Source organism: Rhinopithecus bieti, unplaced genomic scaffold (assembly GCF_001698545.2).
Source record: "Rhinopithecus bieti isolate Rb0 unplaced genomic scaffold, ASM169854v2 scaffold_2827, whole genome shotgun sequence".
NCBI lineage: Eukaryota > Metazoa > Chordata > Mammalia > Primates > Cercopithecidae > Rhinopithecus > Rhinopithecus bieti.
Window position 1 is genome coordinate 1,826,363 of NW_016804135.1, and position 16,193 is coordinate 1,842,555.

A 16,193-nucleotide genomic window follows, 5' to 3' on the forward strand; every position below is an offset into this window, starting at 1 on the left:
AACCACTGACCCAAAAATGCCACATGGCTATAAATAATTAGGAGAGAACCATGGCTATGTGGCCTGCCTAGTGTAAAACTGCAATGAATGGAGTTGCTTATACGAGTAATAGACTTTGAGTTTACTGGATATTTAACAGACAGTGTCTCAAAAAGTCAGACTCTCCAAATAGTGACAAAAGAAGAATAATATGGCAGTTGTCACCAACTCATCTTTATGTTTGATTCATGAGACAAAGAAATCTTTTGATTAATAACTACTCTCTATGATCAGAACGACTGCCAGTAATATCATCTCTAAAAACAGTAAGTTCAACTGTCTTTAAAAAATTAATTCATATAACAAATATTTACTGTGTACTACAAGCAGGACTACTCTAAGGAGATGTAGCAATGTACAAAACAAAGTCCCCGATATTTCAGACTTATATTCTTCTGATAGCATCAACAAGTAAGAAACTAATAAATACATAAGGGCCATTAAGAAGAGTAAATTCTTTACACATCAGAGGCAGGAATTGGAACCCTACACTATGAAACATATTGATATTCCCATTATAGGCTGGGCGGGGTGGCTCACGCCTGTAATCCCAGCACTTTGGGAGTCCGAGGCGGGTGGATCACCTGAGGTCAGGAGTTCAAGACCAGCCTGGCTAAGAAAGCAAAACCCCATCTCTACCGAAAAACACAAAAATTAGCCAGGCATGGTGGCAGGCACCTGTAATCCCAGTCACTCAGGAGGCTGAGGCAGGGAGAATTGTTTGAACTCTGGAGGCAGAGGTTGCAGAGAACCAAGATCACATCACTGTACTCCAGCCTGTGCAACACAGCAAGACTCTGTCTCAAATATATATATATAGAGAGAGAGAGAGAGGGAGAGAGAGAGAGAGAAGAGCCATTATTAATAATCAAAATATAAAAATATAACAAAGAAAGATTAAATAAAAATTCAACATAATTTTTATGCCTCTATGCTAGCATTTTATTCAACTCTAGAAATATATAGTATATTATCATGTATTTAAAATATTTAAATTGTTTCCCAGTGACTGGAATGTTAGTGCAAAGGTAAAATTCTGCTAAACATTTCAAAAGAAGCATGATAATATAAAACAAGTAGAAATGTTGGAAATAAGAACCATTAACTTCATTTCTGTATCTTCCAGCTTCTCTGATGCAGTTACTTGCTCCCAAATGTTGCACTTGTAATACTGAAATAATAATACTGATCAGAGAAAAGAAATTTATTAGGCAGAGAGGCTAACAGAAGACACACTAAGAAATTTCATATGACAACATACAAAATGAATGTGTTCATCTTTAGTATATGTAAATGAAATGTATTCATTTTAGCATACTACTTATAGACATGTTGCCTTCCATTCTTGTTTCATATTGTCTGTCTGTGTTGATGCCTGGGTTCATCTTTTCTAGGTCATTGATTTTGATCTGTGAGTAGAATATTGAGCACAAGAGATTACAACAAGTGGGTGAGATCAAACTAAATTGCTAGGCTCAATAGAGCTTTTGTGCCTCATGACCTTTAATACTCTAGAAATACTTAAAATCTAGGGTAAATTCAAAATATTTACTATAGGTGCTACAAAATAACATGTATCATATTTTCTGTTAAAATCAACTTCAAGAATATAAAAGACTACTATTATACCCCAATTGGGAATATAAGCAACATTCAATCACTGTCTACTCAATTTAACAAATACATAAATTTCCTCCTGTGGCAACAAAATAGGTAAGTATTTTTAGTTAAATATGAAGGGATAAAGAGCTATGGAGTCTTCATAAGGGGAAATATAGTACTGAATTAGTAAATGCTGTTGACTTGTTTGAGAATAAAGAGGAAGGAAGGTGGAAGAAAGGGAGCAAAGAAGGAAAGAAGAGGGGGAGAGAGAAGGAAAGAAGGAGAGAGGATACAGAAAAAAGGAACCAGGGAAGGAAAGAACAAAGGCAGCAAAGGAGAAAAGATAAAATTTAAAGAAAAGAAAAAACATTACCCTATGTAATTTTTTTGAAAGAGCAAAAAGTGAGCTTAACTCAATCTCTGTGGTCTTCCTCCCAAGAACTCTATATAACCCCAGTCTAATCATGAGACAAAAATAAAACAAATACTAATTGAACAATTCTACGGGACACCTGACTAGTACTTCTCAAAACTATAAAGATCATCAAAAACAGGGAAAATCTGAGAATGTCTCAGTCAAAAGGAACCTAAGTAAATCTGATGACTACATGTAATGTGGTATCTCAGATGAGATCTTGAAACAAAAAAGGGGGGATTTAGGTAAAAACTAAGGAAATTTGAATCAAGTATGAACTTATTTAATAATAAAGCATCAATACTGGTTCATTAACTGTGACAAATGTGCCATGTTAATAAAAGACATTAAAGATAGAGGAAATTAAGTGTGGGATATATGGAAACTACTATCTTTACAAATCTTCCATAAATTAAATTGAATAATTCTAAAATTAGAAGTTTACTTTTAAAATATGAGCCTAAAATTCACTCTACCAACTTCAAAAAATACCACATGAATCCAGAGTTGGTCTCCAATCTGAACCACATTCACCATTAATCTGGAAATATGTACTAAAATTACATGTTACAAAAAATAATGCTGCTTAGCCTAACTAGTCAGAATTAGAATCAAGTTTCCTAGAGTAGATGGCAAGAAATCATGCAGGTCATGAATAAGCATATTGATATTTATTGATATTTATATGCTCATATCATACATTGTTTATATCATACATATAAACTGCTTATGTCATATATCGATATTTATAGTTCTTCCAAAGCAAAATAGGTAACAATTAGTTGGAATACAAAAATGATTTAATTCTATTTTTAATTATCAAATGTTCCTAATCAATGACCACTTTTATGTTTAACATGGCAGCCAAATATAGCCAGTTCTTGCAAATTCAAGTATATTAGTCCATTCTCACACTGCGATCAAGAACTACCTAAGACTGTGAAATTTATGAAGAAAAGAAGTATAATTGATTCACAGTTCCTCGGGCTATGTAGGTAGTATGGCTAGGAGGCCTCAGGAAACCTACAATCATGGCAGAAGGTGAAGGAGAAGCAAACACATCTTACTATAGCAGAGCAAGAGAGACAGAGAGAAGGGGGAAGTGCTACACTTTTAAACAACCAGATCTCATGAGAACTCCATCACAAGAACAGCAAGGGGGAAGTCCGCCCCCATGATTCAATCACTTCCCACCAGGCCCCTCCTATAATACATGGAGGATTACAATTCAACATGAGATATGGGTGGGGACACAGAGACAAACCATATCACCAAGTATTGACTAATTGACTGATATAGAGGATATGTTGCTTAACAACAGGGATATTTTCTTGGAGATGCACAGGTAGGTGATTTTGATACTGTGAAAACATTATACAGTGTACTCATACAAATGTAGATAGTACAGCCTACTACTCACATAGGCTGTAGGGTATAGCCCATTGCTCTGACCACTGTTGTTCATGCAGTACATTGTTGACTACTGTTCATGCCTTCTTATGTGGCACATGACTGTATAAGGTATGCTTGGATAACAAGTACTTTGCTGGGGTGTTTAATTATTTGATATAGGGTAATTCTTCTTGTCATTGTTTTTATTTTATGAATTCCCTACCTCTATAACATCCATATGGACACCCCTGAGTCAGCCTTCAGTGTACTATTGTGTGAGCATGCACATGGTGTGTGTGTGTGTGTGTGTGTGAGATTAGAAACGAGTTCTCTTGAGGCTATATTCTTTATGAAGGAAGAAAGATAAAAACACAGAGCAAGGCAGTATGAACCTCTCTGCTCATTCCTGCCCCCAAATGTGAGCATCTTCTTCTGAGACAGGTCACTGTGACAAAAGTTGGCATTGTTCCCCTAATGCCAGACCATATTTCAAAACTTTCCCTAAGGCTTGACAAATCACAACTCTATTTTACCTGTTAAAGCCCTGAACCCACCAATACCTAAACATTGCTCCTAATTCCAGGACCTGTACCTCCAGAGAAAGTTAAGACAATCTGAAAAGGCCCCTTGAATTCTGACTAATAATAATCTACATCTACAGTGCACTTTCCCATCGGTATTATTTCATTTGGTGCTCACAAAAATCTCACAAGATGAGCAAGGCAAGAAATGTTTATTTTATATAGAGAGAAAACCGAAGTTGAGATGAAACAGCTGATTCCCAGAAGGTCACATACCACAGCTACCACGGCAGAACAAGCAAGATCCCAGGTCATTGATACTTTCCCACTAGCAGCTCTGCTTCTGGTCAAGAACAATATCAAAGACATAATTTCTGACTGATAAAAGTGGCCGTTTAAAGTAAAAGGCAAGTTTTTAAAGATAATGTATCCCTGAGGAGATGCCTTTGATAAACTAGAATGTGCTTTAGAGATTAATTTCTCTGTTTTCTATAATATTTTTGCATTTTTATCTTTTATTAATTATAACCATGAAGCAAATGAGTGGCCAGATGAGGCATGAATACTTGTGGTTGCACAAATCATTTAGGATGCTTATCTCCTCAAGTTTTCCCAATAAGCATATTTTGGATCAACATCATAATATCACATTTGACATGTGTCTCTGACACTGCCTTATTCCACCAAGCAGCTATTATTTAATTATACTTTGAAATTAAGTGTCTGGATTTCTGGGTGGCCTAAGGGTACCTCTAGAAAAGCTCATACGTGGTTAAAAAAAAAAAGACTGAAGACAAGAGAGTACTAAATTGACATAGGCAGTTCAGATTGCACAGTTTGGCATCACATTTAAGAAATTATAGTCAAGTGGCTTTTAGTTGCATCCTAACTGTCCATTTTCAGGTGGTACTTCTGCCAAACACTGGATGACTAGGGCTATATTAAAAAGTTCAAATAGCACACTCCAATTTGAAACTATAGATCTTATTTATTTCTAGTTTTTCAGCTGGCACACATGAAAAGCACTTTTGAGCACCAAAAGAAGATGAAGAAATAACTTACAGTGAATGGAAAATGTTAGGAAAGCAAGGGCTAGACAATTCTATGAGTCACTACTAAGATAGCTAAAAGGATGGGGATTCCAGTCCACTCATTAAAGTGTGGGTTGAAGTGTTGCTTTATTTTTCAAGAATTTCCATGGGAGGTACTTGGAAGGAAAAACGGGAGGTGGTCAGACTTGACCACAGACAGAAAAGGCCTATCTTAAAAGTAGTGAGATACAGGCATAAGTGGAAGACATGCCACAGCACAGAAGAGACTTATAGTCTTAAATGGTTTTAAGAGACTTTATGGCACTATTTCAAAAGTGAACTAAATCCTTAAAAGAATTCTGCTAAATGAGCAAAATGTAGCTTTTAAATTATTTTAATTTACTTCTCAATTCATAAATACAATATGGAATTAGTTTTGTCTGTGATTTTAAAATCTTAGAATGTCTATATTTAACAAGGGAGAAAATATTCTAACATAGGAAATAATTTTAGATTCATAATTTCCTTTGTAGGAAGAAATTGTTACCTATTATTCTTTCAAAAATCCAAGGCAAAATGTCAGAAGCAAAAAAAAAGCTTAAGAATGAACATCTACCTTGTGGATATTAATTTAGAGTAATGTCATAATATCTATTACCTATCTCCTGGGAAAGATATGGTTTATACTTTTGAGACAATCTGCCCAAATTTAAGAAGTATCAGTTGCATCCCTGAGAAGCCATGGAATGCAATAGTTAAGAATGCAGAACAAATCCTGGTTCTGTCACATAGTAGCTTAAAATCTCAGAGTTCCATATAAAAATATAAAAAAAAATAGTACCAAATTGAGAGTTATTGTTGATTGAAGTAAAATAGCATCTGTGAAGTACTTGGCACATAATCATGGTAGTTATCATTAAAGGTATAAAATTACAAAAAAAAATTTACAAAAAGCCTAATGACAGAATTAAAAATGTTACTTGCTTTCCAATTTTGTTCCTGATCACTGAGATATGGGCATGGAAGTGGCACAAGCACAATGGACACAGGATCAGTGACTTGGAAGGTAGGGAGGTTGGGGGAAGATTTAATGATGTAAGTGAAAAAGCCCTTTCTCTGTTCAGTTCAACAAATATTCGATGAGTTCCCACTATAATCCCAGTCATCTCAAAAGATGCCTATCACTTCCTTTAAGAGGCTACTTCTGATGGTGAGACAAGACTTTTACCCATGGAACAAGGAAATATATGATGAGGTACAAAAATTAGTAGTAGTATAGGGATTATGCAATGACTACTTACTAACAAACCATGTTAAATTACAAGATTTAGAGCAATACACATATAAAACCACCTGTAAAAATCATTGTAACTAATCTTCTTAAGATAATCTAAAAATGTTATATTTTACTAGTGTGCCTGGAAAAGAGATAAAATCCTGACTTCTTTTGTTACTTTATTTTAGACATCTAGTTTTTTAAATTAAGCAGAAAATCCACTTTGGTTTTATCTATCTGAATTTTAAATGTAATATTTATATTTTAATGTCTCACACATTTCAAAACTTATGGCTATATTTCACCCTTTTGTGCCCAAACTATTTAAAGATTTCCAGAGTTGTGTATTACATACATGCAAGAAACAAAGAGCAACAGCACTGGAGAATTCAACAGATGACAAGAACAGCTACACTGAAGAAAAAGATCAGAAAAGAAAGTATGCCACCTGCTGTTTATGGAATGAAAAGAGGTCTCACAGTAATTATCTGAATACATGAGTCAAAGCCAGAAAAAAAAAAAAAAGACGTTTTGGCTTCTCTCTACTTTCCTAGATCCTGATTTCAGCATGTTATAACAAGTTTATAACCATGTATATGTTAACTAAAGTTATTGCAAACAAGTCTAGTCTTTGTCTTTCTCCTGCACATTATAAAGGTATTAGGGTTTTTTTTTCTATCTACTTGTGTTGACCTCATTTGACTTGTTAAGTCCCTCAAGGTAAAGAATGATGTATTTTCTTAAGTATGATTGTATAGTTTTAAAAAGCACTACAAGCAGTATCAGGCAGTCAGTAATGTGATGACTATGAATAAGCATACATCAACAAATTCTATAGCCTAGAAGAAATGAATAAATTCCTAGACACATAAAACCTACCAAGACTGAATAATAAAGAAATAGAAAATCTGAACAGATGAATAATGAGTAAAGAGATTAAACCAGTAATGAAAAGTTTTCCATCAAAAAAAAGCCTAGAGCCTCATGGCTTCACTGCTTTTACCAAACGTTTAAGAACAAATACCTATCCTTCTCAATTTCTCTAAAAAAAAGATGGACAAGAAAAGGAATATTTCAAAATGCAATTTAAGAGGCCAGCGTTATCCTGATACCAAAGCCAGACAAAGACACTACAAGAAAAGAAAATCACAGGCCAGTATCCCTGTAAAAATTCAAAATACTCAACAAAATGCTAACAAATACATTCCACAGCATGTTAAAGGGATCATTCACCATGACCAACAGGAATTTATCTATGGGATCCAAGGACATTCAAAAAATGAAAATCAATAAATGTGATATACCACATTATAATGAATGACTAAAATCATATGATCATCTCAATAGATGCAGGAAAAGCATTTGACAAAATTCAACATCCATTTCGCTGAAAGTTTCAACAAATTAGGTATAAAAGAAATGTACCTCGACATGGCTGGGCACAGTGGCTCACATCTGTAATCCCAGCACTTTGGGAGGCTGAGGTGGGCAGATCACCTGAGGTCAGGAGTTCGAAACCAGCCTGGCCAACATGGCAAAACCCTGTCTCTACTAAAAATACAAAAATTAGCTGGGCATGGTGGCGCACACCTGTAATCCCGGCTACTCTGGAGGCTGAGCCAGGAGAATCGCCTGAACCTAGGAGGCAGAGGTTGCAGTGAGCAAAGATTATACCACGCACTCCAGCCTGGGCACCCAATCAAGACCTATCTCAAAAGAAATGTACCTCAAAACAATAAAAATCATATATGACAGGCTCACTACTAACATCATGCTCAATTGTGAAAAGCTGAAAGCTTTTTCTCCAAGATGAGGAACACGACAAGGATGCCCACTCTTACGATTTCTATTCAACATAGTACTAAAAGTTCTAGCAAGAGCATTAGTCAAGAGAAAAAAATAAAATCCATTCAAATTGAAAAGAGAGAAGTTAAATCATTCCTGTTTGCAGAAAACATGATCTTATATATATATTTTTTTTAAATCTAAAGACTCCACCAAAAAAACTGCTAGAACTAAGCAAATTCAGTAAAGTTGCAAAATACAAAATAAACATAAACATATTAGTAGTATTTCCGAACACCTAGCTTTGTAAACTTAGTATTTCTGATTGATTTGATTCAATCAATCCAGCCTCATTTATATTAGCTGCCAAAGTAATAAAATACTTAGAAATAAACTTAACCAAGGAGGTGAAAGACCTGAACAGAAATATTCTGTGCTCAAGGATTGTAAGAATTACAATGTCCATGCTACCCAAAGTGATCTACAGATTCAATGCAATCCCTATCAAAAGTTCAATGACATTTTTCAAAGACATTTCTAGAAATCCTAAAATTCATAAGGAACCACAAAAGACCTCGAAAAGCCAAAGCAATCTTGAGCAAAAAGACTGAAACTGTAGGCATCACACTGCCTGACTTCAAAATACACTACAAAGCTATACTAATCAAAACAGCATGGTACTGGCATAAACATAGCCACATAAACCCAAGGAACAGAATTGAGATTCCAGAAATAAATCCATGCACTTACAGTCAATTGATTTTCAACAAAGACACCAAGAACACACAATGAGAACATCTAAGTTTGTGTAAGTACACGCTATGATGTTTGAACAATGACAAAATTATCTAAAGATGTATTTCTTAGAAAATGTCTCCATCCTTAAGCAACATATGATTGTACAACATTTAAAATCCAACAGTGAATAATTTGACAAAGAAGTCTGAAAAGGAATTTTCTGAAAGGAAACCAAGAGTGTAGTGTCATGGCAGCCAAAGAAGCATTTGCTGAGATGGAGAATGCCCAGTAATATAGAATGCTGCTGAGTAGTCAAATAGGTTGAAGACATAAATTATACATTGGGTTTTGTGACTTAGTGATAAATAGAGCAAGAGTTGTTTGAGGTAGAATTGTTAGCAAAATAACCACATTAGAGTGAATCAAGGAGTGAATTTGCCATGAAAAAAAAAGAGATAACACATGTACACAACTTTTTCAAGTTTACCTGATGGAGGATTTACTGAAGGGAGAAGTAAGACAGAAATACTGGAAGATTTTTGTTAATATATACACACACACATTATCATATATAGGGAAAGGAAACCTCAAATACATTTTAGAAGGAGGTATGTTAAACATAACAAATATGTGAATGGTATAATATCTCAAGACAAGGGAAAATATCTCTGCTTGTAAGAAAGACCTTGATGAATTAAGGCAGCCATCAGAAATGTAAAAATTATGAAAGAACGTCTTCATTGTAGGTTCTAAAATACTGGACCTCATTCTTGGAGATAGGCATATATTTGTAAATTTTAAATGTTTCAAAGTTTTCTATACTGGTCTTCTTTATGTCAAGAAGTTATAACACTATCTCAAAGACACATCCAATTAAAATCCCCAAATATTTAACTAATACATCTAAGAATGCTCTTTTAAGGACAGTCATAGTGACTTTTATCTAACTCCCATGGATTGATTCCATAAATCTCAATAAACATTTTGATTTTATGCACTTTGGGTATAGATAGTCTTCTTGCTTAAGAGATTTAAATAGATGCAAGTATCCTAATAGATATCTTTATATTCACTCAACAGAGAAAGCTGAAAGGTTAAAGTTTCGCTGCTGGTTTCTGAATCAGCATTATTAGCTCTATAATCTTAACTATATCCTGGCAAGAAACAGAAAACCATTTTACTACACATGTTATTTCACCATTCATTAATTCCTACAATTTTATAAGAATAAAATGACAAATTCATAAAATTGTGAGACTCATTTTCAGTTTTTTGGTTTTACTCCCTTATACTTGAAATTGATTATTTCATTCCTGGCATCTTTCCCCACAACTTTATTAGGATATTAGGTTAAATTTTTTTACATAAATTTTATCATGGATAAATTCTTTCAGAGTAAATGTTATTTTCATGGCAGAAGTACTTCAGACATACCATACAATGTGGTGATTATAAGCCATATTTGGAAATTATGACTTACTATATGGGCAAGATCATTTCTCTTCATCACAGCTTGAATTTTATATCTGGATAAAATTCTTCTCATTTTATGCTAGTGAAAATTTGTCTGTTATTTTTTTCCTGTGGAAAATTAAGCTCTTTGGTTCTTTTTTTTTAAAGAACTTGCTATATTCTATACTGGTTTGTTCCATTTCTAGGATTATACTGAAAATGTATTAATTTAGCATCTTTGATGTATCTTCTGTAAAACCTATCTGGATATTTTGGATTTTCTCTATGTTATAAAATAGAGAGTCTAATTCCAAGGAATCCATGTACTCATTTTATTATGTGATCATAATTTATAACCCAGAAGGAAATCAGTTTATGCAATGGATAGCTCCAACTCTTATGAAATGGAATTTTGGATTTCCCTAGAGAGAAAAAAGTAGTCTACTCCAACCCAAGGAACTCCACTAAGTGATCTGATTCTTGGCAACTTGGTAAACTAATTTGATATCATTGTCAATATATACCATGGGTAGATTAAGCCACATATATTGTATGGAAGACCACAGTTTATTAGTTGATAATTTACTTTTGAAGTGAGAAAAAAAATCTACTTAGGAAAATTGGCTCACGATTAATATCTATTTTAGGTAAAAAATTAAGAGCTAAACTGAGACTACAGAAGACATCTTACCCTTACACCTTGACACTGGCCATTCTGCTGCTTCCAAAGGCTGAGGGCTTTACTGGTTAGAGCCTGCATGCACTGTGCAGATGTCAGACCAGAAATGCTTTAGAATTAATACTCCCATGGGAGCAATTCTCAACCGGTGACTGATAGGAATCGGTACATAAATATCCCGGTTAACTTTTCCCTCAGCTAGGATAAGTCTGAGATATTCTACGCTATCCCCCAGAGTTTTCCAGTAGGACAGAACAAGTGGTAACTGGTTTAATAATACACTATTATCTGACTGCGTCTCCCCAGAATTCATATGTTGAATCCTAACCCACAAAGTTAGGATTAGGAGGTGGAACCTTTAAGAGGGAATTAAGTCATGAAGGTGAAGCCTTCATGATAAGGATTAGTACTTTCATAAAAGAGACCCCAGAGAGCTAGCTATCCCCTTCAGCCACATGAGGACAGGCAAAAAGACAGTTGTTCATGAACCCATAAGCCAGCCGTCACCAGGCACTGAATCTACTGCTGCCTTTTCTTAGACTTCCCAGCCTGTGGAACTGTGAAAACTAAATCTCTATTGATTAAAAGCAACCCAGAGGGCTGGGCGCGGTGGCTCATGTCTGTAAGCCCAGCACTTTGGGAGGCCGAGGCAGAAGAATCACGAGGTCAGGAGATCGAGACCATCCTGGCTAACACGGTGAAACCCTGTCTCTAACACAGAAAGTTAGCCAGGCGTGGTGGCATCTGTAGTCCCACCTACTAGGGAGGCTGAGGCAGGAGAATGGCATGAACCGGGGAGGCGGAACTTGCAGTGAGCCGAGGTCGCATCACACTCCAGCCTAGGCGATAGAGTGAAACTCTGTCTCAAAAAAAAAAAAAAAAAAAAAAAAAAAAAACCAACGCAAGTTATGGTAGTCTATTAGAGCAGCCTGAACAGGCTGACAAGCACCCTGTTGCTTTTCTTCCCTTCAGTGTCTCACTCCCTTACAAGTGTTTCCTAGAATCGGCATTCAAACTTGCACTATCAACCTTGTTTCCAGGTCTGCTGTTGAGGGAACATAAAATAAAATGAAGGTTATTTGATATTCTCTTCCTCTAGTTTTGAAAATTGTATTTATATAGCCTGTGTCAGTTGACCCTGTGAAAATACATGTACTATATAATGAGGCAGAAACAGCCACATCACATTTACCTTAATCAACTCTTAACATTTGATCAGAGTCGATTAGAGGAGGAAAAATCTGATACCCCTTTTTAGTTACTTCAGAGGCTTTATTATATTCCTAATAACCTGTTATTCTTGGAATTTATCACATTTGTCAGTGCAATCAAATGTTCTTAACATAATCACTTTCTAAAATGGAATTCATTTTTTAAGTAGAGTATACTCATAAAAACTCATTAGAAAATTTCAAAGCAATAGCCAAATATGTCTTCATTATGTACTGGGCACTTCAAATGTTTGCCAAGAGAAGAACTAAAGCTATATTGCAATTATGTTTTCGTTTCTACAAAGATACCCTTAAGTATCTATGAATAAAAATATGTCTTCCACATTTTTGGCCTCAATTAACAAATTACACACTCTTTTTTGTTTTGTTTTTTGGGATGGAGTCTTGCTCTGTCACAAAGGCTGGAGTGCAGTGACACAATCATGGCTCACTGCAGCCTCGATCTCCTGGGCTCAAGTAATCCTCTGATCCTCCCACTTCAGCCTCCTGAGTAGCTGGGCAACAGGTACATACCACCATGCCTAGCTAATTATTATTAATTTTTCTGTAGAGACAGGGTCTCACTTTATTGCTCAGGCTGGTTTTGAACTCCTGGGCTCAATCGATCCTCTTGCCTCCACCTCCCAAAGTCATGAAATTACAGGCATGAACCACCACACTCAGCTACACACTTTCTTTTATTCTTTCTAGAATAGAAAAGATTCCTAGAAAGTTTTATTACCAAGTGGGCATGTTTGAAAGCATGTTCCTCTGAATATGAAATATTATTACCTCAAAATGTTCCACGCAAAGGACATTGTGGCAAATTAAGCTTGAGAAATGTTTCTGTTTATCCCTCTAAAGATTCTGAGTCCAAATTAACATACTAAAGATTCCCTGGCTGGGGACTGTGGCTCAACCCTGTAATCCCAGCACTTTGGGAGACTAAACGGGGTGGATCACTTGAGGTCAGGAGTTCGAGACCAGCCTGGCCAACATGGCAAAACCCCGTCTCTACTAAAAATACAAAAATTAGCCAGCTGTAGTGGCACGTGCCTATAATCCCAGCCTCTTGGGAGGCTGAGGCAGGAGAATCACTTGAACCCGGGAGGCAGAAGTTGCAGTGAGCTGAGATCACACCACTGCACTCCAGCATGAGTGACAGAATGAGACTCAGTCAGTCTCAAAAGAAAGATTCCCAGAGGTCCTGAAGAAAAAAAAATTTTTTAACTTAGTTTGACTAAATTGATTTAGCCATGTGGATGTATACAGTACAGAGACAAAACATACACAAAAATATACAAATTCTGGTTCCACCGTTTCTAGCAGTATAAACTTGGGTGAGTTAAACTTAAATTCCGTGAGCCTCCTTTTTTAAAATTGGGATATACAAAGAGTAAAATTGATAGATGAAAATGTACTGTTTTATAAGTTTTGACACACATATGTTCCTGTGAAATCCCACATCAATCAAAGACAGAACATTTTCATCATCTTTTTTATTCCGCAGTTTGACTCTGATGCTCACAGATGTGGTTTTCTTTGTATTTATTTTTCTTGGGATTTTTTTTGAGCTTCCAGGATTTACAGGTTACTGCAGTTTTTTAATCAAACTTAAAAAAATAGAAAACATAAATTTTCAGCCTCATTCTCTTCTCTTCTGAGCCTCTAATTACATCTATTCTAGGATGCTTGAAAATGCTCCACAAGCACTAAGGCTCAATTCTTTTTTTATCTTTATGCTTCAATGTAGGTATTTCTCAAGTTTAGCCAAAAATTTTGCTGCTGCTTCCAATCTACTGTTAAGGCCATCTGAAAAATTTTTTTTAAGTTTTAGATATGATACTTTTTTCTTCTAGGACTTCTATTGTTTTTTGTTTGTTTACAGTTTGCAAATTCTCAAATTCCCTATCTCTTCACACATTATACCCATCTTTTAAATTTATTCTTTTATGTATTTATCCTGTTGGACATTTTAAAGTCACTCTGCTTATTCTACTAACATCTATGTTTATAGGTCTGTTTCTAGTGACCAATTTTTCTCTTAACAATAGATCACATTTGTCGTTTCTTCATTTGTCCAGTTATTCTAGATTGTAACCAGCCATTACTGATTATAAATGGTAGAGGTCTTTCATTGTATTATCTTCCTCTGAAAAGTGTTAGTTTTGTTTCAGAAAGCAATTAAATTATGAGTAGAAAAGTTTTGCCTTACTCCAAATGTAAATCCCTTATGCCTGGGATATAGTTATTTTTTAAAGTATAGTCCTTCTTGGGTTTCAGCGAAAATCCTGAAGTATTTACCAAGATTCTGAAATCTGATAGGACTGGAACTCCAAACTCTGTCTCTCTCAAAATATCTGCTCATCCTTTTCAAATATTCAGCTGTTGCTTTCTTCTTGCACTATATGGTAAGACTTCTGCATATGTGCAGTTGAAAAGTAAGCCAAATAGTTGAGGAGAGTAGGGAATTTGTATAGATTTTAATGATTTCCCTCTTTGGCTTCCAGTTATTGGATTCTGCTACCAATTTCTAGCCAATCTGGTAGCCCCCATCCTCTGCCTCTTCTGGCTAGTAAAACTGTGACCTTCTGATCAAATTCTATATACTCTGTGCCATTTGTCTTGAAAATGCTCCCAGTGGAAAAGTCATATAAACATTGATCTCAACCATGGTGGTGCTGATCTTTGAAGAAACAATTCTCCTCCAGTTTTATCTGCTTTTGATTGATTTCCAGTAACTTCAAAGATTTTTAAAAAATTTTATATGCAGTTTGTAATTATTATCACTAGGATAATTAGTTCAATACAAGCTACTGCACCACTACTGGAAACCAGACTGTACCTCTGAAATATCTTTTCACTATTTATTTCTAATTTTATTACATTATAGTCAATGCAGTCTTATGACTACATTCATAACGTAGTCTTATGGCTACATTAAATTTGTCATTGTATTTAGGGCATTTTTAAAAACTCTAAAATGAGGATGATTTTTGTGTATGTTTTGTCTCTGCACTTTATACGTTATTACACATTACATGCTAGTACCAAAATATCTCATGTATCCCATAAATACATATACCTACTATGTACTCAAAAAATTAACTTTTTTAATTTAAAAATTGATTCACAGTGATTCACGTTTGTACTCATATAACTGACAACTTACTTATTATTTGATGAAGAGAAATCCAGATGCTTTCATATTGTGTGAGCTTTTTTTTTAAATGTTCTTACATAGAAGTCTAACCCATATAAAACCACAACCACAAAAATGTCCTTCACATCTTTGATTGTAACTAAATACCTACAGTCTCGAAATACTTGCTTTTTCCAGAAGCTGAAGTGAAGTAGAGGCAGCCCCTCAATGCACATTGCTCCCATGTTATTTCTCCACTCTATTTGCCAAACCAATGAAAGACATTTTCTCAAAAATGAATACCACTGTGAATTCCAACAGTTGGAATTTAAACATAATATCACTTATTTTTTCAACCACTGTTTTTAATAATACTTTGTCAAATATTTTACTCATTCCTTAATGTTATATTTGGTAGATTCCATAACTTTCTAGTAACTTTTGGTTATTAAAATCCAGTCCAATGTAAAGTTGCAATCTCAAACTCAATCTAAACTTTATCAGCCCCAAACATGAAGACAGACTTTGACTGCTAGAGGTAATGATGGGGCAGGAGACAGAGACAAGTCTGTCTGTATGTATTATTCTCTCCCTTCATCACTCTTTCTCTTCAAAGCCTAGCTCCTTTAATGGGTTGAGGGTAGGGAAAAGGGAGAGGGAGAGAAACAAGTGCCTTTTTATTTAACTGGCTGCTGTTATAACCCTCTCTGTGACAGATTTCTCTGCTTCTCTGGCTGGACATTGATGCCTTATGCATGGAAGCCATCCAAATCCTGACTCTCTTGTGGGGGTTGTATGAGTTCTTAGAAAAGCCTTGAAGAGGGCCGGGCGCGGTGGCTCAAGCCTGTAATCCCAGCACTTTGGGAGGCCGAGACGGGCGGATCACGAGGTCAGGAGATCGAGACCATCC